We start from the raw sequence: 21,930 nt of genomic DNA, 5'->3' as shown, positions 1-21,930 counted from the left end.
AAATTCCATCAATTTTTGGGGTATACAATTCGAAGTTAAAAATTTCAAGAAACTTATTTTCTTCCAATAAAGAAAGTTACAATTAAGTTAAGGAATGATAAATATGAATATAAGAGACTCTGTGCATAAAATTTATGAAAAATGTTGACTGATCCATAGGCGGGGACGAATTATAGTAATTTGTTCCAACCCGAGACATAAACAAAGACAAGGATAATCTTTCTAAACAAAAAAGGACTCAATAAATCTAAAGGAACAGTTGTACAAATACAGACATAAAAATAAAGGATCTTTTTGACATGAAATGGATATATTTATGAGATGATAAAATATGGCAAAACCTATACCAAGAATTGGTTCACGTAAGAATAGACATATTGGTTCATGTAAAAATGCACATAGAGTACCAAAGGGAGTTATTCATGTTCAAGCAAGTTTCAACAATACTATTGTGACTATTACAGATGTAAGGGGTTGTGTAATTTCATGGTCTTCCACCGGTACTTGTGGATTCAAGGGTACAAGATGAGGGATGCCATTTGCGCTCAAACTACAGCAAGAAATGCTATTTGGATAGTAGTGGATCAAGGTATGCAACGGGCATAAGTCATGATAAAAGGCCCCAGTCTCGGAAGAGATATGGTATTAAGAGCTATTCATAGAATTGGTATACTATTAAGTTTCATACGAGATGTAACCCCTATGCCACATAATGGTTGTAGACCTCCTAAAAAATGACGTGTACAAAAATAAACATTGAAGATATTTCAACAGAAATAAATAGTTCAATGATCTGATCAAATAATATTACTATGGTTCACGAGAAGGTAACAGTATCTACTCAAACATTGTAATGGAAGTGTGTTGAATCACGAGTAGACAGTAAGCATCTTTATTATGGATGCTTTATTCTGGCTCCACCTATGAAAGGCTAAGTCAATACAATAGGCATTGCGATGCGAAGAGCTTTCCTTGGAGAAATAGAAGGAACATGTATCACAAGCACAAAATTTGATAAAATACCACATGAATATTCTACCATAGTGGGTATTGTTCCATAAGAAATGAAATAAAAGATATGGTAGAGCAAGGACAGTTATTATATGAGGTTTACCCAATGCTAGATGCAGAGGCACATAATAGATCGATATGAACAACATGAACTATCTCATAATAAAACTAGTTATTGTTGAAATGAACATCATAAGCTGCATAGAAAAGATTTTAAAATCATCGCAAACCTTCCTTTTTTTTCTTTTCTATTGCAATTTATGGATTATTATATGATGATTTTTAAAACTTTCCATATATATATATATATATATAGATATAGAAAGGGATAGAATAGAAATGAATTCTCTTATCTCAATGACACCAGAGGGATATTAAATGAATGGAATTGGGATATGGATGGAATATAATGAAATAGAGCCACTTTTGGGTTCCCTATAAAATGAGGCATGGAACGGAGCCATTACAAAGAATTTTTGGGAGTTACAAAGGAAACTTCAAGCTCATATTGGTCATGGGTTGAGAATGGGAATTGAACTCTATGAGATCTAATCTCCAGTTGTTCCTCAGTAGCTTAGTGGTAGAGCGATCGGCTGTTAACTGATTGGTCTTAGGTTCGAATCCTACCTGGGAAGATTTGATTCATTCTGAATTAAAGAATTCAAAATGAAATGATTCGCTTTGACTGTTAAGAGTAGGTAACTCATTCCTTGTGTCTTTGTTTCAATTGCATTCTATCTTATCGTATCACATTCTGTTCTACGATCTTTGAGAATCACCGTCAATACCTCGACATAGGTCCGGGATAATCCTTTGTTCCATAGTCTGGGGCTATTTACAACTATCCAATTAAGAATTCTCAGATGTACTAGCAAGTGGATCAAAGATGCAGTCATCGATTCACTTGGAAGGCCACAATTACCGCGAGCAAACATATTAATGACGAGGAACGCATTTTTGCTATGTTACTAATACTTGTACTTTCTCTGCTATTCTGTCCCAAACTGGTTGAGGAAGAATCACAGGGCGTAAAACAAAAAAATATGCTGATTTGGGCTTCAGGCTGGGCATACTATATCTAATTTATCCACCATTAACCATAAATAAAAAGAAAGAAAAAAGAAAGAGTAAGGCTGTTGCATTTCGACAAAGACCCAAGCCCAAATTCGATAGCTTGGGCTTTGCAATCCTGATCATGATTTTCCTGCCCTCGAAGGGAAAGATCCTTCCTTTTTGACTGGTTATGGGCAAGGAAGGATTCCAACCCCCGACACTATGGTTCGTAGCCACGTGCTCTAATCCTTTGAGCTACACGCCCCACCCCATCTTCACTGGATCTGTTCCCAGGAGTACCCTAAAAAATGAAGCTTTCCTTTCCCTAGTCATTTCGGGTTAAGAAGATGTAAAAGTGCCTCTCTCTATATAAGAACGGTTCATTTCGAGGTGTGAAATGGGAGAGAAAGGATTTCATAATTAGGGTTTTGAATAAGATGACCTTTTCATTTTTCTTTTTTTTTTTGTCAGATTGAAAAAATAAAGTAATAAGAATGAGAGATGTTAACACCTTTTTATCACCCTGGTGTTGATCTATTTTTCTGCAAGACCTCCCCTACAGTATCGTCACCGCAATAGAGTTTAACCATCAAGTTCGGGATGGATTGGTGTGGTTCCTCTACGCTTAGGACACCAGAATATTGAACCATGAACTAAGAAAGGCATGAGAGAAAAGCATATTGGCTAGTGATTGTGAGGCCCTTCCATCCCTTAGATAGAGAGGGAGGGCAGAGCTTTTGGTTTTTTCATGTTGTCAAAGAGTTGAACAATGAAAATAGATGGCAAGGGCCTAATCGAATTGATCATGTCATTTAGGAACAAGGTTCAACTCTACTGGTTTGTTAGGATGCCTCAATTGCATACATCACTGCATCTCCACTTAACACCTATCGTAATGATAAATGGCTCGTCTTGCCATGACCTACTCTCGAATTCTCAAAACTTCTGTCGCTCTACCCCCACAAGGGCAAAAAACCCATCGCTGTCTTGGTTGTGCTACTGGAAGCTCTAGGAAAGTTAGAATAGGAGACACTCATCTTGGTGTGGGCTTACTACTTAGATGCTTTCAGCAATTATCCACTCCGCACTTGGCTACCCAGCATTTACTGTGGGCAAGATAACTTCTACACTAGATGTGCGTCCTTCCTAGTCCTCTCGTGCTAAGGAAAAACCCTTTTAATGCTCTAATGCCCACACCGGATATGGACCAAAATGTCCCATGATGTTTTGAACCTAGCTCACGTACTGCTTTAATGGGCAAACAGCCCAACCCTTAGAACATATTGCAATCCTAGGTGGCGAACAGCCGACATCGAGGTGCCAAACCTTCCTATTGATGTGAGCTCTTATTGAAGATCAGCCTGTTATCGCTAGAGTAACTTTTATCTGTTGAGCAATGGCCCTTTCACTGGGCACTGTCGGATTACTAAAGCCAACTTTTGTCCCTGCTATACAAGTGGGTCTTGCAGTCAAGCTCCCTTCTGCCTTTGCACTCAAAGGCTAATCTCCGTCTGGCCTGAAGAAACCTTTGCATGCCTCCGTTACCTTTTAAGAGGCATACGCCCCATAGAAACTGTCTACCTAGGTTTGTACCTTGGCCCGTAGGTCTTTACACAAGGTTAGAATTCTAGCTCTGCTAGAGTGGTATCTCACTGATGCCTTGGGCCCATCGGAAGGAGGCCTTCTTCGCCCTCCACCTAAGCTACACTGGAAAGGCCCAAAGCCTATCCTAGGGAACAGTGAAGATTCATAGTGTCTTTCTATCAAGGTGCAGGTAGTCTGCATCTTGATAGACATGTGTATTTGACCGAGCCTCTCTCTGAGACAGTGCCTAGATCGTTACACCTTTCGTGGGGGTCAAAACTTACCCGAAAAGGAATTTCGCTACCTTAGTACTGTTATAGTTACGACCATCGTTCACCAGGGCTTTAATCACCGCCTCCCCTGTCATTAGGTTACCAACTTCCTTGATCTTTCGGTACTGGGCAGGTGTTAGCCCCTATACATGGTCTGATGACTTTCCGGAGACCTACGTTTTGGTAAAAAGTCACCCGGCCTGGTCACAGTTCCTTAGAGAAAGTTGTCTCACACCCTTAGGTATTCTCTACCTACCCACCTGTGTCAGTTTCGGGTACTGGTACCATTTTGTTAAGGGTCTTTTGAGCTTTTCCTAGGAGTATGGCATGGGTTACTTCAGCATTGTAGCGCCTGGTACTTGAACATTGGCTCAGGGCATTTTCTCTACCCCTTATTACCGTCAAAAAGCAGTGGCACCTTGTGTCCTTAAACCAATAACCATCTTTCGGCTAACCTAGCCTCATCTGTCCCTCAGGGCCAACAAGGGTTAGTACAGGAATATTCATCTATTGTCCATTGACTATGCCTTTTGGCCTAATCTTAGGCCCTGACTCACCCTATGTGGATGAACCTTACGAAGGAACCCTTTAAGTTTTTAGGGCTTCTGGTTCGTCTACCATTGCTATTGCCGGTGCTTCTGTCAAGACCCGTCCAAAATTCCTCATCGGAACCCTAGACAAGCCCTGATCCCAGGGAAACCCTACCGGATCCCCCAATGAAAAATCCGGCAGAATCTCCCTTAAGCGTTGAACTTACCATAAATTTCCTGCACTGAAACACACTTCTATAAACATCCCCTTATTCCTCCCATGTTACTACAATATAATTCCACAAATTTGCAGCATTCCAAATGAATAACATTAAATCAGTGCATAATTAATAACTAAAAGTTCAATACAGTATACCGAGCATTATACAAATAAATGTGGAATTAATACAATGACAGATAAGGAAGCAATACAAGATGAAGAGGAAAAAGGAAGGAAATGATTTTTAGACTTTCGGCAATGAACTGAGACTTTGAGTTCGCCTCGGATGATCAACGTCTCCTAACCTGGACCTAGGGGAATGGAATTTAAAAACGTGATGATGTGATTCCGCCCGAGCCCGCTCAACCGATAACCCGCTGGGGTGCTGACTCGACACGGATGAAGACTAGGCCAATCACAAGAGCTCAAATTAAGAGATTTAAGGACAAACTGGAAGTATTTATATAGGGGGTAATCAATCTCAACATAGCTTGTCCATACTTGAAGATACAAAGCCTATTCTAAGCATCCAAGTGGTGGAAGCCGATACGGACCCGGGTGACGGTTTTGGTACATTTTTGGAGTCCGAGAAGCATGAAATGGTTCCAATGCTTTATGGGTTCAATACATATGCCTAAGAGGCCATGGAATCAAGTTAAAGCAGCCTCAAATGCAATCAAAAAGGGCTTGTACGGACAGCTTCAACAATTTGGCCGAATTTGCTGTATTGCTTGCTGGTTTTATTGTATTTTACTGTATTAGCCTTTTCTTATTTTTCCAAGCATGGGCAACGTGCGGGCCTTCATATTCAGTTTATTTGGTATCCTACAAAGCATCTAGAAGCTGATTTGGAGCTCAATTTGGTCAAAGATTGGTCAAAGTCAACTTAGTCAAAAAGCTAGTATTATAGTTTCCTAATTTGATTCTACTTTTTGTTTTAGGCAATTACCATTACTTTTTAGTTTTTATTTGTTTATTTTCTGGAAAAATAAGTTTAGGAAAGTTATTATTTTATTATTTTCATTGTAAATTAATTAATTCCTAATTCAAAATAAAGGAATTAATTAATCCAAATTAGATTAGAAAAGGAGTGAGAATTTCGGCCACCATAGAACTTTTTATTGTGTGGCCTGTTTTACCTAGGGTATTTAGGGTTTACTTTGTTTCTTTCAAAGCCTATTTGAAAGGCTTATTTTTTAATATGAATACAACTTTGATTTGACAAGAAAAATACTTGTGAGATTAATTATCTCTTTGTTCTTTGAGAACACCTAAAACACCATTAGAGAATTGGTTGTTTTGGCTTGACTTATCAATAGGTTTTCCATCCTCTATTGTGGCGTCTACATTATACCAAGGTTTCTAACCACAGGTTGGTTAGGGGTTGAGGTCCATTCCATTAGAACTTGAACTTAATTAAGGATCCGGGCTAATATAATACGGGTTTAGGAGCAGGTCGTCCTAGGTTCGTATCATTTGGTATCAGAGATAAATTTTGTGCAGGTTTGATCTATGTTTATTTGCTTTATTTGTTTTAGTGTTATTCTGCAATTTTGGCATTAGGTTAAGGTTGCATCCATCCTATACACATTCAGCATCTTAAAAAAAAAAAAAAAATTCATTCCTAGTTGAATTAGGATTTCCTAGTTTTATCGTATTTTTGTTTCGTAATTTGTTGGTTGTCTTTTATCATTGTTCTTGATAATTTTGGTTTTTGTTGATTTTCCTTTGCTGTTTTAGTCTTAGAAATGTGCATTCATACATTCCCAAAAAAAAAAAAAAAAAAAAAAAAGAGTTTGCGGCAACAGTTAAAAAAAAAAAAAAAAACTGCACATTTGTGTTTATTTGGAGGTCACGGGTTTGGTGTTTGTTTTGGAGTTGGGATTGCAATTTTGGTAATTATTCTTGCTACTGCAGTTGTTTATGTTCTGTGAGTGAAAAAAAAAAAAAGGTAAAGCCGAATAAAAAAAAAAAAAAACAGAAAAATATTTCGGTTTGTTGGAGTTTGATTTGTTTGCTGGAAATTTGTTGGAGCTGCTGGTTTTTGATTTTTATTCAATATTTTAATTTCTGGGAAATTATTTCTGCTGCTGGATATTTGAGTTTTAGTGCTAAATTATTTGGATTAAAATTAGTTAAGGGATTTGATACAAAAACTCGAATTACAAAGAACAACAACCAACAACTTTTCTATATTTTTGTTATCTTTGATTCTTGATCGTATTTGAATTTCTTTTCCTGGAATTTTATTCTTAAACTCATAATCTACTACCATCTGGTGCAGTTTTCAAAAATTCCAACGTTTTACCATTATTTTGTGTTTTCTTGTCTAGAAAGCCGAAAAATTAGGATTTGTTGGCTTCTTTCGGTATTGCCTACTTTTTGCTACTGTTTTGTTGATAAGTTTAATTAAAACATACTAGTGATCTAATTTCTGTTTTGTGGGTGTTTTAATTAGAACTTTGAGATAATTCATTGAGTGGAAAAAGGCAAGAGTGTGTGAGCTTAAAAGAGGGTAAAAGCTGAAACTAGTGTGCAAGCACGAGTGTCGAGACCTTGTTTGAGTGAAACACGTGAGGGAGTGAATATTGTGAGGATTTATTTTATTTTTGCAGTATTTTACTAACATGGCAGATTATAGGATAAGAAGAGGAGATCCACCCTTGAGGATCAATGAGGAAGAGTCCGTAGCATTCCATGGCGATGCTCGAGCTACCGGGAGTGGAGACCAGGTGGACATGAGAGCTGTTTTGGAGTCAATACAGCGGGTTAGTGCTCAAGTTGAGCATGTGAATCAAAGGATGGGAAGGCTAGAAGTTTCCCAAGGAATTCCGAACACAAGAAATAGGTAAGAATTCTGTGAAGGACGAGGAGGTCGCGAGAGGCCGAGAGAGGAATTTGATGAGGAGCCATTCGGTGGAGACTTTGAAGAAGGTATGGACGAAGCTTTTGCTGTCCAAGATAGAGCTGGCCATGGAAGATATAGGAGGGTAGAAACAGATGATAATCTTAGCAATATCAAGATCAACATCCCACCATTCATGGGAAAAAGTGACCACGAAGCATATTTGGAGCGGGAAGAAAATATGGAGATGATATTTGACCGCCATAATTATTCGGAGGCTAAGAAGGTGAAATTGGCAGCAATGGAGTTTGGCCATTATGCACTCCAATGGTGGACCAATGAGCAAAATGCCCAAAGGAGAGTGGGTGATGACTTGATTACTACATGGCGACAAATGAAAGGAGCCATGCGGAGGCGATTCGTACCATCACACTATCATAGGTTGCTGCATCAAAGACTTCAATCTTTATCTCAAGGACATGGATCCGTGGAGGATTATTACAAGGAGATGGAGATGCTTATGATGAGATTGAACTTGAATGAAGATAGGGAAGCAACCATGGCAAGATTTCTTGGTGGATTGAATCGTGAAATAGCCAATCAACTAGAATTGCAACAATATGTGGAATTGGAGGAGATGTTGCATGTGGCTATTAAATTAGAGCACCAATTGAAGAGGAGGGGTGTAAGCTCATGGTTTAGAGGTGTTTTCAACAGTGGAAGGTCCAATTCAAGTGGTTGGAGGAACAATGCCATCTATGAAAGCAAGCCAAAGCCGAAAGTCAAAGAAGAAAGTTCAAACTAGCCAAGGAAGGAGACTAGAATCAAATCTGTCGAAGCACCAAAGAATGAGGTAAAATTAGATCCTAAACCTTTTAGAACTCATGATGTTGTGTGTTTTAAGTGCCAGGGAGGAGGACACATTGCTAGCCAATGCCCGAATAGAAGAATCATGGTGTTAAAGGGCTATGACGAGCTAGAATCGGAAAATGAAGAAAGTGAGGATGAAGCCAAGCAAGAGGAGGAGGACATGGAGGATGAACCCGAAACCTTGCAAGCAACCAATGCTGAATTAAACTTACTTTCTAGGAGAGTACTTGCTGTATACAAAGATGAGGATGGAATTCAAAGAGAGAACATCTTCCACACTCGCTGCGAAATACAAGGTAAAATTTGTAGCTTGATTATAGATAGTGGGAGTTGTACCAATGTGATAAGTAACCTTGTAGTTGATAAATTAGGCTTGAAAACAATTAAACATCCAGAACCCTATAGGTTGCAATGGTTAAATGATAGTGGTGAGATGAGGGTAAATAAACAAGCCAAAGTAAAATTTAGTATAGCTAGATATGAGGATGTAGTCTTGTATGATATTGTTCCCATGATTGCTGGACATATACTATTAGGTAGACCATGGCAATTTGATAAAGATGCTACTCATTTTGGTCGAGAAAATTGTATTGTTTTCAGGTTTAAAGGGAAGAAGGTCAAGCTGAAACCATTATCTCCTAAAGAGGTTTACAAAGACCAATTACAAATGCAACAAAGGAGAGAAGCCGAAAAGCTCAAGGAAAAAGCAAGTGTGGCACCAACGGCTTCACCATCCTTGCAAGAAGGTAAGAATGAGGTTGCTGATCAAGGTAAGATTTCTAAGACTCATATTAAGTGGAAAGATCAAGGAAAAATCGAAAGAGAGGGGAAAGAAAGTGGCAAACCCGAGAGCTTGGAGAAGGAAGGGAAATCCGAAGGTTTGCCCCAATCCAAGGGGGAAAAAGAAAAAGAAAGAAAAGAAAGGTCAAGTAGCAACTTTTATTTGAGTTTAGGGGATATTAATAAGGTTATTGAGTGTAAGAAACCTTTGCTAGTCATGATTTATAATGAAAATTATTTTAATGATCAAACTAACTTTGAAGAACTTGAATTGCCAAGTCAATGATTTCTCTTTTGAAGGAATTTGGATATGTCTTCCCAAATGAAATTCTAAGTGGACTACCATCCAATCAAGAGGGAAAAGGTGAGCTTGCTGTCCAAGGTAAGTTTTCTAATACTCAGGTTGTGTGGAAAAATTTTAAGAAAACCAAGAGTGAGAAATTTGGTGCAAAAGCCGAGAGTGAGGAAGGTGAGATGGTCGTGAGTGAGAAAGGAAAAGGGAGACAAGAAAGGAAAAATATAAATTTTTATCTTAGCTTTGTTGATGTTAATAAAGTAATTATGAATAAGAAATCATTGCTGACCATGAATTTTAAAGATACTTATTTAAAGATGTCTTTATTGCATAGAACTTTATCTGCATTGTTGAGAGCTTTACTTAGTGGTAATTTGAAAATTTGGGAAATATTGTTTGCTAACTTTAAAAAGTGTAATTTTTACCATAATGAGCATGTATTTCTAGATTTTGTTGTAATAGTGTTTGACCCAGGAGAATTGGTTTGGTTGCACTTACGAAAGGAAAGGTTTCCTAAACAAAGAAAGTCAAAGCTCATGCCACCTATGGATGGACTTTTTCAAGTTTTGGAGCCGAACAACAAGAATGCCTACAAGCTTGATTTACCGGGTGAGTATAACATGAGTGCTGCATTTAATGTTGCTGATTTAACTCCTTTTGCTGCAGGTTATGATCTTGATTTGAGGATAAATCCTTTTCAAGAGGAGGGGAATGATGTGATTTTGCCCGAGCCTGCTCAACCGATAACCCATTGGGGTGCTGACTCGACACGGATGAAGACTAGGCCAATCACAAGAGCTCAAATTAAGAGATTTAAGGACAAACTGGAAGTATTTATACAGGGGGTAATCAATCTCAACAGAGCTTGTCCATACTTGAAGATACAAAGCCTATTCTAAGCATCCAAGTGGTGGAAGCCGATACGGACCCGGGTGACGGTTTTGGTACATTTTTGGAGTCCGAGAAGCATGAAATGGTTCCAATGCTTTATGGGTTCAATACATATGCCTAAGAGGTCATGGAATCAATTTAAAGCAGCCTCAAATGCAATCAAAAAGGGCTTGTACGGACAGCTTCAACAATTTGGCCGAATTTGCTGTATTGCTTGCTGGCTTTACTGTATTTTACTGTATTAGCCTTTTGTTATTTTTCCAAGCATAGGCAACGTGTGGGCCTTCATATTCAGTTTATTTGGTATCCTAAAAAGCATCTAGAAGCTGATTTGGAGCTCAATTTGGTCAAAGATTGGTCAAAGCCAACTTAGTGAAAAAGCTAGTATTATAGTTTCCTAATTTGATTCTACTTTTTATTTTAGGAAATTACCATTACTTTTTAGTTTTTATTTGTTTATTTTCTGGAAAAATAAGTTTAGGAAAGTTATTATTTTATTATTTTCATTGTAAATTAATTAATTCCTAATTCAAAATAAAGGAATTAATTAATCCCAATTAGATTAGGAATGGAGTGAGAATTTCCGCCACTATAGAACTCTTTATTGTGTGGCCTGTTTTACCTAGGGTATTTAGGGTTTACTTTGTTTCTTTCAAAGCCTATTTAAAAGGCTTATTTTTCAATTTGAATACAACTTTGATTTGACAAAAAAAATACTTGTGAGATTAATTATCTCTTTATTCTTTGAGAACACCTAAAACACCATTAGAGAATTGGTTGTTTTGGCTTGACTTATCAATAGGTTTTCCATCCCTATTGTGGCGTCTACATTATACCAAGGTTTCTAACCACAGGTTGGTTAGGGGTTAAGGTCCATTCCATTAGAACTTGAACTTAATTAAAGATCCGGGCTAATATAATACGGGTTTAGGAGCAGGTCGTCCTAGGTTCGTATCACGTGAGATGCTAATCATCTCAATGAGTGACCTTATCTACTGCACAAATATAATAGTAATGATAAGCACAGTACGTTTGATTAATTAAGAATAAATAAATAAATAATAATTAATTGGAAGTAATACTTTCTCTCAAAACCCTCACTATTCACTCCGTTGGAAAGGTTCCCTTTCTAAAACATTTTCGCAAAACCCATTATTCGTATTTCCCGAAAACCAAGGAATCAACTAATTTAATAAATACAAATTAAATAATCCAAATATAAAAAAAATATAATAAAACACAATAAATAATTTTAGAACAGTTTAGGGTTTGAAATTTCTATCAGGAAATTTATACTTGACGCACCACACCATATACCAGTGATGCCCTCCGATACCCAGCGTCCTGAGCATCGACTGGCGGGGAGGTTAAAGAGAGAGAGAGAAACTTGCATACGGCTCTTCAGCGTCCTGACAGCGTCGCTACTGAAACCGTCATCCTAGCCACGGAGGGTGGCGGCTATGTGTACTATATAAAACTTTCCTGCCCTCGGTCCAATGGCAACTCACGGGAGACATAATAACTTGCGCGCTAATCCACATATACAGCCAGAACACCAATACTGTATGAGTGCGTCTAAAACCAATTATTAAATTTCTTATTACCGTACTGATTTTCCAAAAATCACCATGGGAATTATACCAGTTTTCAAATTCACCATCCCACATTTTCCTTTAACATTTCCGGTACGAAACCATCGATAACAATATACAAATAATTCTTCTCGTAACACAAAGTCCATCAAATAATATTCCACGGGCATAATTATCGAATTTGAAACCACCAATTTAAACAAATATTTTTCTTCAAATATTTAAACCAATTATGCCCAAAAAATAATATAAAAATCCAGACACAATTAATTAATGAAAATACCTTGCTCATGTATAATAAATACAATTAAATCACAATAATAAAAATCGGGGATTTTTTAGTAACCCAAAATTCCATTTAGCATCAATAAACATATACGTACTTATAAAATAATAATTTCCCAAAATTATAATTAAATTTCCACCACATGAGCGAAATTCTAAATACCAAATTAACACTAAATAAACATAATTAATCACCCCAAAATAATTTTAAAGGTGGGTCACTCACCTAGAGCAAGCAATTAACCTAAGATCCTCTATGAGACCAATTTCACGACGCACACATGCTCCTAGCACATCAATTCACACACAGTCAAATAAAATAATATTTTATTCGGATAAATAATACCCGGTACCTGGGGGGTTAAACATAAACGTTAACCAAAATTGACGAGTAATATACCGAAACGAAGCTTGAGTGACGAGAATTACGAATCCGGTCTTACTTCCCGGAGATCGGACCCGAGGTGGCCGGAATCTTGCCGAAAAGCTTTCGGGATTCAACTCTTCGAGTCTCCTAAACCGTGGCGAATTGGAGGAAAAGGACACCGGATTTTGGATTCAGGGGGTCGGAATTAGTGGGGAAGGACCGGCGGTGCAACTGGGTACTCGCCGAAACTGGATTTTCCGGCCAGCCACCGTGGTCACTGGCAACCGTCGCCGCCGACGGCGCGTCCGGTGGCCGATGGCCGAGATTTTTGGTGGTTTTGTAGATCAAGGGGAGAGGATTCCAATGAGACCGGTGATGAGGCAAACAGAGGCCGGACGGCAAAGAGATCTGGGTTTGAAGAGTTTTGGCCCCTCGCGGGAAAATACTCCAATCCCGGCGCGTCGGAGGTCCGGTAGCCATGAAATGTGGTGGGCTAACCGGAAATGAGGAGGTGGTGAGGGGTGGCTGGTGCGTGTGGCCTGAAAATGGCCGGAAATGGGTCAAACGGAGGTGGCCGGTGGTGGACGGGAAAAATCGCCCTTGCCGGAAAAAGCCTCGATCCAGGTGCGTCGCCGGTCGGTTGGCCGTGCAATTTTGGGGGTTGGCCGGGAATGGAGAGGCACTCTGGTCTGGCTGGAGCATGTGGCAAGAATCGGCCAGAAAATTTGACAACTCATGTGGCCAGCAATTTTCTCTCTCCCTCTCTCTCTCATTTCTGATGTGATTCCGCCCGAGTCCGTTCAACCGATAACCCGCTGGGGTGCTGACTCGACATGGATGAAGACTAGGCTAATCACAAGAGCTCAAATTAAGAGATTTAAGGACAACCTGGAAGTATTTATTCAGGGGGTAATGAATCTCAAAGGAACTTGTCCATACTTGAAGATACAAAGCCTATTCTAAGCATCCAAGTGGTGGAAGCCGATACGGACCCGGGTGACGGTTTTGGTACATTTTTGGAGTCCGAGAAGCATGAAAGGGTTCCAATGCTTTATGGGTTCAATACATATGCCTAAGAGGTCATGGAATCAAGTTAAAGCAGCCTCAAATGCAATCAAAAAGGGCTTGTACGGACAGCTTCAACAATTTGGCCGAATTTGCTGTATTGCTTGCTGGCTTTACTGTATTTTACTGTATTAGCCTTTTCTTATTTTTCCAAGCATGGGTAACGTGTGGGCCTTCATTTTCAGTTTATTTGGAATCCTAAAAAGCATCTAGAAGCTGATTTGGAGCTCAATTTGGTCAAAGATTGGTCAAAGTCAACTTAGTCAAAAAGCTAGTATTATAGTTTCCTAACTTGATTCTACTTTTTGTTTTAGGAAATTACCATTACTTTTTAGTTTTTATTTATTTATTTTCTGGAAAAATAAGTTTAGGAAAGTTATTATTTTATTATTTTCATTGTAAATTAATTATTTCCTAATTCAAAATAAAGGAATTAATTAATCCAAATTAGATTAGGAAAGGAGTGAGAATTTCGGCCACCATAGAACTCTTTATTGTGTGGCCTATTTTACCTAGGATTTTTAGGGTTTACTTTGTTTCTTTCAAAGCCTATTTAAAGGCTTATTTTTCAATATGAATACAACTTTGATTTGATTAAGAAAATACTTGTGAGATTAATTATCTCTTTGTTCTTTGAGAACACCTAAAACACCATTAGAGAATTGGTTGTTTTAGCTTGACTTATCAATAGGTTTTCCATCCCCTATTGTGGCGTCTACATTATACCAAGGTTTCTAACCACAGGTTGGTTATGGGTTGAGGTCCATTCCACAAGAACTTGAACTTAATTGAGATCCGGGCTAATATAATATGGGTTTAGGAGTAGGTCATCCTAGGTTCGTATCAATTTCTCTCTTTCTCTCTCCTCCCCCGTCATTTTGCCAAATAAAAGCCACCGTGGATGACACTGTTCACCCACGTGGACCACTCAAGTGTCGACATGTGGCGTCACTTTGTACTTAAGCCTGATATAATAAAATATTATGGTATTCGGAAAACTTCACATGTCCATAACTTTTTAACCAGATGTCCAATTTAAGCGTGCCGCTAGTCTATGAAGTCGTATCGATGAGTACTTTACAACCATATGAAAGTCAAAACAAAATTCTACAACGATAAAAGGTCAACTCCGTGCACGTTTTAGACAGTTTACACCTCGACTTGTTTTGTCCATAGCTTCCAAACCGTAGCTCCATTTTCAACGTGCTACTAGTCTACGAACTCGTGCCAACGTGTACTTCGTAACGGTACCTCAGTCAACCTAGAATTCCATCCGAGTCAAAAAGTCAACTTTTAACCGCTTCGATCAACGATCAAAGTCAACGGTCAACGGTCAACGGTCAACCTCGGTCAAAGTTGAAAATTTTCCGTTGTACTTTGGGATGGGGTGTTACAGCTTCCCTCTAGGTGGAATGTCCCTAACAATGCACTTTTACATTCCACGGCTTCGACAGATCGCTTAGCCTCGTTCATGTTCGGTGCAAGAGCGCTCGATCAGTGAGCTATTATACACTCTTTCAAGGGTGGCTGCTTCTTGGCAAACCTCCTAGCTGTCTTTGCACCCCTACCTCCTTTATCACTATGCAGTCATTTAGGGGCCTTAGCTGATGATTCGGGCTATTTCCCTCTCGACAATGAAGCTTATCCCCTATTATCTCACTGGCCGACCTTGACTCTTGTTATTTTGAGATCATATCTAGTATTCAGAGTTTGCCTCAATTTCGTACTGCTCTCGTGGCCTACACTGAAATAGTGCTTGACCCCTAGGTGTCCAATCAACTGTTGCGCCTTAACACATTTCAGGGAGAACCAGCTAGCACAACTCATCCACTGATTCTTCAACATCAATCGGTTTAGACCTCCACTTAGTTTCACCCAAGCTTCATCGTGGTAATGGAATGATAACCCAAGTTTGGGTCCATAAGCAGTGACAATTGCCCTATGAAGACTCGCTTTAGCTAAGTCTCCAGTGGGTTCCCTTAACTAAGCGATTACCTATAAGTCACCGGCTTATTCTTCAACAAGCAAACGGTCAGAGGCCTAGTCTCCTCCCACTCCTCAGGAGCTTACAGTTTTGATACAAATCTGCCCGAGCTCGCACAATCGACAACTCACTAGGATACTGATCCGATACGGATGAAGACTAGACCGATCACTAGGGCTCGAGCTAAGAGGTTTAATGACACCCTTGCTGCCTTTACTTAGAAAGTAATTCATTCTCAAAAGGGCTTGTCCATACCTGAAGATAAAAGACCTGTTTTAAGCATCCAAGAGGTGGAGGCTGATACATCAGATATTTTACATCGGACACCCATACATTGGACATTTCGTATCGGACACCCATACATCGGACATTTTATATCGGACATCCATGCCTCGGTCATCTGACCTCAGACTTCGGACATTAGACATAACTTAGTTGGGACAACGGACAGACATATGTTAGCTCGGACAGACATAAGTTAGCTCGGACATTAGGCAGGCATAAGTTAGCTCGAACATCAGACATAAGTCAGCTTAGTTGTCAAACTAGTCAACTCGTTTTCTAATTTGCATTTGACTTTTTTTTGGGTTTTTATTTATTTATTTGTTGGAAAAATAAGTTTAGAAAAGTTATTATTTTATTATTTTCATTGTAAGTTAATTAATTCCTACTTCAAAATAAGGAAACTAATTAATCCAAATTAGATTAGGAAACGATGTGAAATTAGGCAATTTCCTAATTGGATTCTATGTTGGCCAAAATTTCCTAATCCTTTTAGGGTTTTATTTTGTTCATTCAAAGCCTATTTAAAGGCTTATTTTCAATGAAAAAAAAGGCTGGAATTTTATACAGAAAATTATTTGGGAGATTGAATTCTCTTTGTTCTTTTAAACACTTAAAACACCATTAGTGAATGAATGTTTTAGTTTGACTTATCAATAGGCCTTCCATCACCTATTGTGGCGTCTTCATTATATACCAAGGTTTCTAATCACAAGTTGGTTAGGGATCAAGGTGACCATTAGAACTTGAACATAATTAGATTCGGGCTAATATAATACGGGTTTAGGAGCAGATTGTCCTAGGTTTGTATTATTTGGTATCAGAGCTAAATTTTGTTCAGGTTTGATCTATCTTTATTTGATTTATTTATTTTTGCAATTTTAGCATTAGGTTAAGGTTCCTATTTTTATCGTATTTTTGTTTCCTAGTTTGTTGGTTGTTTTTATCATTGTTCTTGTTGATTTTGGTTTTTGCTGATTTTTCTTTACTGTTTTAGTCTTGAATATTCGCATTCATATATTTGAAAAAAATAAAAATTGAACAGTGGGGTTTGCGAAATTAACAAAGAAAAAAAAAAAAACAGGAGGAGGTAAAGCCAAATAAAAAAAAAATAATAATAATTTCAGGTTTGTTGAATTTGGTGTTGAAATTTGAGTTTGGGAACTAGTTGATTTCGAGATTTGATTTGTGATATTTTGAGTTTCTGGAGAATTAGTTTGTTGGATATTTGAATTTTGGGTGCTTAAATTATTTGGATGAAAATTAGTTAAAAGATTTGATACAAAACTTGAATTACAAGAACAACAACCAACACTTTTCTATATTTTTATTCTCTTTGATTCTTGTTCGTACTTAAATTTCTTTTTCTAGAATTTTATTCTTGAACTCATAATCTATTACCATCTGGTCCATTTCTTAAAAATTCCAAAGATTTCTCCTTAATTTGCTTTATTTTGCCTAGAAAAGCTAAAAACTAGGTCTTGTTGAATTCTTTTGGTATTGCTTACTTTTTGCCACTGTTTTGTTGATAAGTTTAATTAAAACATACTTGTGATCTAATTGCTGTTTTATGGGTGTTTTAATTAGAACTTTGAGATAATTTATTGAGTAGAAAAAGGCAAGACAGTGTGAGCACAAAAGAGGGTAAAAGCTGGAACTAGTGTGCAAACACGAGTGTCGAGACCTCGTTTGAGTGAAACACGTGAGGGAGTGATTATTGTGAAGATTTATTTTATTTCTGCAGTATTTTACTAACATGGAAGATTCTAGAATAAGAAGAGGAGACACACCACAGAGAATTAATGAAGAGGAGTCCGTAGGATTTCATGGTGATGCACGAGCTACCGGGTGTGGTGAGCAAACGGAATTGAAAGCTGTTTTGGAACAATTACAGCGGGTGAGTGCTCGAGTTGAGCACATGAATCAAAGGATGGGAAGGCTAGAAGTTTCCTAAGGAATGCTGAACACAAAAAATAGGGAAGAATTCCATGAAGGTCGAGGTCGCGGACAAGGAGACCGTGAGAGACCGAGAGAGGAATTTGAGGAGGAGAATTTCGGTGGAGACTTTGAGGAAGGCATGGACGAAACCTTTGCTGTCCAACAGAGAGCTGGCCATGGAAGGTATAAGAGGGAAGAAACAGATGAAAATCTTAGCAATATCAAGATCAACATCCCACCATTCATGTGAAAAAGTGATCCCGAGGCATATTTGGAGTGGGAAGAAAAGATGGAGATGATATTCGACTGCCATAATTATTCGGAGGGTAAGAAGGTGAAGTTGCCAGCAATGGAGTTTGGCCATTATACACTCCAATGGTGGACAAATGAGCAAGGCACCTGGAGGAGAGTTGGTGATGACTTGATCATAACATGGTGACAAATGAAAGGAGCCATGAGAAAGCGGTTTATGCCATCACATTACCATAGGTTGCTGTATCAAAGGCTTCAATTTTTGTTCAAGGATGTAGGTCCGTGGAGGATTATTACAAAGAGATGGAGATGCTCATGATGAGGTTGAATATGAATGAGGATAGGGAGGCAACAATGGCAAGATTTCTTAGTGGTTTGAACCGTGACATTGCCAACCAGCTTGAATTGCAACAATACTTGGAGTTGGAGGAGATGTTGCATGTAGCCATTAAGCTTGAACACCAATTCAAGAGGAGGCGAGTAGGATCATGGATTGGAGGTGTTTCCAACAGTGGGAGAATCAGTTCAAGTGGCTGGAGAAACAATCCAGCTAATGAAATCAAACCACAACCGAAAGCTGCAGAAGAAAGTACCAACCGGTTAAAAAGGGAGGCCAAGACCGAATCTGTCCAAGCACTTAAAGGTAAGATAAAATCTGATCCTAAACCTCAAAAATCCAGAGAAATAATTTGTTTTAAGTGCCAAGGAAGAGGACACATAGCCAGCCAATGCCCAAATAGAAGAATCATGGTATTAAATGGTGAAGGTGAGCTGGAATCTACAAGTGAAGAAAGTGAAGTGGAAACCGAACAAGAGGAGGAATGCAATGATGATGAAGCCGAACCAGTAGACACATTTAATGCTGAGTTGAGCTTGGTTTCAAGGAGAGCACTTACTATCTACAAAGATGAAGAGCAGATACAAAGCGAAAACATCTTCCACACTTGCTGTGAAATACAAGGTAAGATTTGTAGCATGATTATAGATAGTGGGAGTTGTACCAATGTGATAAGTAATCTTGTAGTAGATAAATTAGGCTTGAAAACAATTAAACATCCAGAACCCTATAGGTTACAATGGTTAAATGATAGTGGTGAGATGAGGGTAAATAAGCAAGCCAAAGTTAAATTTAATATAGGTAGGCATGAGGATGTTATCTTGTGTGACATTGTACCAATGCATGCCAGACATATTTTGTTAGGTAGACCATGGCAATTTGACAAAAATGCTACTCATTTTGGTCGAGGAAATAGTATTGTTTTCAGGTTTAAAGGGAAGAAAATCAAGTTGGAGTCATTAACTTCCAAGGAGGTCTACAAAGATCAACTACAAAGGCAACAAAGGAGGGAGGCCGAAAAACTTAATGAGAAAATAAGTATGGCACCAATGGCTTCACCATCCTTTCAAGAAGGTGAGATTGAGGTTGCTGATCAAGGTAAGCTTTCTAAAACCCAGATCGAGTGGAAAAACCAAGAGAAAGCCAAGAGGTGGGTGAGAAAAGAGAGCAAACCCGAGAGCACCAACAATCTAGAAATTTCCGCCAATGAGAACCAAACCAAGGGAAGGAAAAGAAAAGAAAGAAAATAGAGAGGAAACCAGAATTTTTATTTGAGTTTTGGGGATATTAATATGGAAAGATTGTTTCCTAATATGAACAAGTGTGATTTTTGCAAAGACGAGCTTGTTTTTCTAAGATTTGTAGTAAGTGCTGTAGGAATCAAAGTGGATCAAGCTAAAGTGTAAGCAATTAAAGAGTGGCCGGTTCCTACAACAATCACCCAAGTGAGGAGTTTCCATGGCTTGGAAAGTTTTTATAGAAGATTTGTCAAGGATTTTAGCACCATAGCCGTACCTTTGAATGAAGTTGTTAAGAAGAATGTTGGCTTTAAATGGGGGGAAGTACAAGAAAAATCTTTTAGTTTGTTGAAAGAAAAATTGTGTAATGCACCTTTATTAGTTTTGCCAAATTTTTCTAAGACTTTTGAAATTGAATGTAATGCTTTGGGTGTAGGTATTGGAGCTGTCTTAATGCAAGAAGGAAGACCCATAGCCTACTTTAGTGAAAAATTAAATGGAGCTGCACTAAACTACCTGACATATGACAAAGAGATGTATACTTTGGTGAGGGCTTTGGAGATGTGGCAGCATTATCTCATGCTAAAGAAGTTTGTGATTCATATGGATCATGAGTCTTTGAAGCATATCAAGGGTCAAGGAAAGCTCAACTGAAAGCATGCCAAGTGGATTGAATTTATTGAAACCTTTCCATATGTGATCTGCTACAAAAAAGATAAGGAAAATCTAGTTGCCGATGCATTATCGCGAAGGTATGTACTCTTTTCTACCTTAGATGCTAGATTGCTTGGATTTGAACAATTGAAAGAACTTTATGAGCATGATAGTGACTTTGGAGAAATTTTTAGAACCTGTTTGAAACATGGATTTAATAAATTTTACAAATTTGAGGGGTATTTGTTTAAGGAAAACAAACTTTGTGTGCCTAATTGTAGCATTAAGGAATTATTGGTTCGGGAAGGACATGGGGGTGGTTAAATGGGTCATTTTGGTGCTTTTAAAACTTTATCCTTGCTACATGAACATTTTTATTAGCCTAACATGAGGAGAGATGTTGAGAGAATTTGTGAAAGATGTTTGAAGTGCAGAAAAACAAAATCAACATTCAAGCCGCATGGATTGTACAAGCCTTTGCTGATTCCTACCTATCCTTGGGTAGATTTGTCTATGGATTTTATTCTTGGTTTGCCTAGGTCAAGGACAGGTAAGGATTCAATATTTGTTGTAGTAGATAGATTTTCTAAGATGGCACATTTTATTGCATGTAATAAAACTGATGATGCATCCAATGTTGCTAATTTATTTTTCAAGGAAATTGTGAGATTGCATGGAATGCTAAGAACTATTGTTTCGGATAGAGATGCTAAGTTCTTAAGTTATTTTTGGAAAACTTTGTGGGCTAAGTTAGGTACTAAGCTTTTATTTTCAACTACTTGCCACCCACAAACAGATGGCAAACCGAAGTTGTGAATAGAACCTTGTTTGCTTTGTTACGTGCTTTAATTAGTAGAAATTTGAGAACTTGGGAAGAATGTTTACCACATGTTGAATTTGCTTATAATAGGTTTTTACATTCAGCTACTAAATATACTCCATTTGAAATTATTTATGGTTTTAATCCTTTGACTCCATTAGATCTAGTACTTTTACCTTTGAGTGAGCGTGCTAATTTAGATGGAAAACAAAAAGTTGATTTTGTAAAACAGATTCATGAGAAGACAAAGGCAAATATTGGGAAGAGGACCGAGCAATATGCAAAGGTGGCTAATCAAGGCTGAAAACCAATGGTCTTTGAACCTGGTGATTGGGTGTGGCTACATTTGAGGAAAGAAAGATTTCCCGAACAAAGGAAATCAAAACTCATGCCGAGGGGTGATGGACCTTTTCAAGTTTTGGAAAGGATAAACGACAATGCCTACAAACTTAATCTACCAGGTGAGTATAATGTGAGTGCCACCTTTAATGTTGTTGATTTGTGTCCTTTTGCTACAGGTGATGACTTTGATTTGACGGAAAATCCTTTTCAAGAGGAGGGGAATGATGCGAATCCGCACGAGCTCACACAACTGACAACTCACTGGGGTACTGATCCGATACGGATGAAGACTGGACCGATCATTTAGGCTCAAGCTAAGAGGTTTAAGGAACAACCATGCTGCCTTTATCCAGAAAGTAATTCATTCTCAAAAGGACTTGTCCATACCTAAAGATAAAAGACCTATTTTAAGCATCCAAGAGG

General features: G+C 38.2%; 1 non-coding gene and 1 pseudogene across 1 annotated transcript; both read left to right on the top strand.

Annotated features, from left to right (window-relative positions):
- Positions 1–1,574: 1,574 nt before the first annotated feature.
- Positions 1,575–1,646, top strand: TRNAN-GUU (transfer RNA asparagine (anticodon GUU)). The gene has a single exon. It is a non-coding gene; the product is annotated as a tRNA-Asn (tRNA).
- An 18,382-nt stretch (positions 1,647–20,028) lies between these two features.
- LOC132799960 (DNA-directed RNA polymerase subunit beta-like) overlaps positions 20,029–21,930 on the top strand; it is a 4,926-nt pseudogene continuing 3,024 nt past the window's right edge.

This window comes from Ziziphus jujuba, chromosome 11, assembly GCF_031755915.1.
Source record: "Ziziphus jujuba cultivar Dongzao chromosome 11, ASM3175591v1".
NCBI classification, from domain to species: Eukaryota; Viridiplantae; Streptophyta; class Magnoliopsida; order Rosales; family Rhamnaceae; genus Ziziphus; species Ziziphus jujuba.
This window is presented reverse-complemented; position numbering and strand designations above follow the sequence as displayed.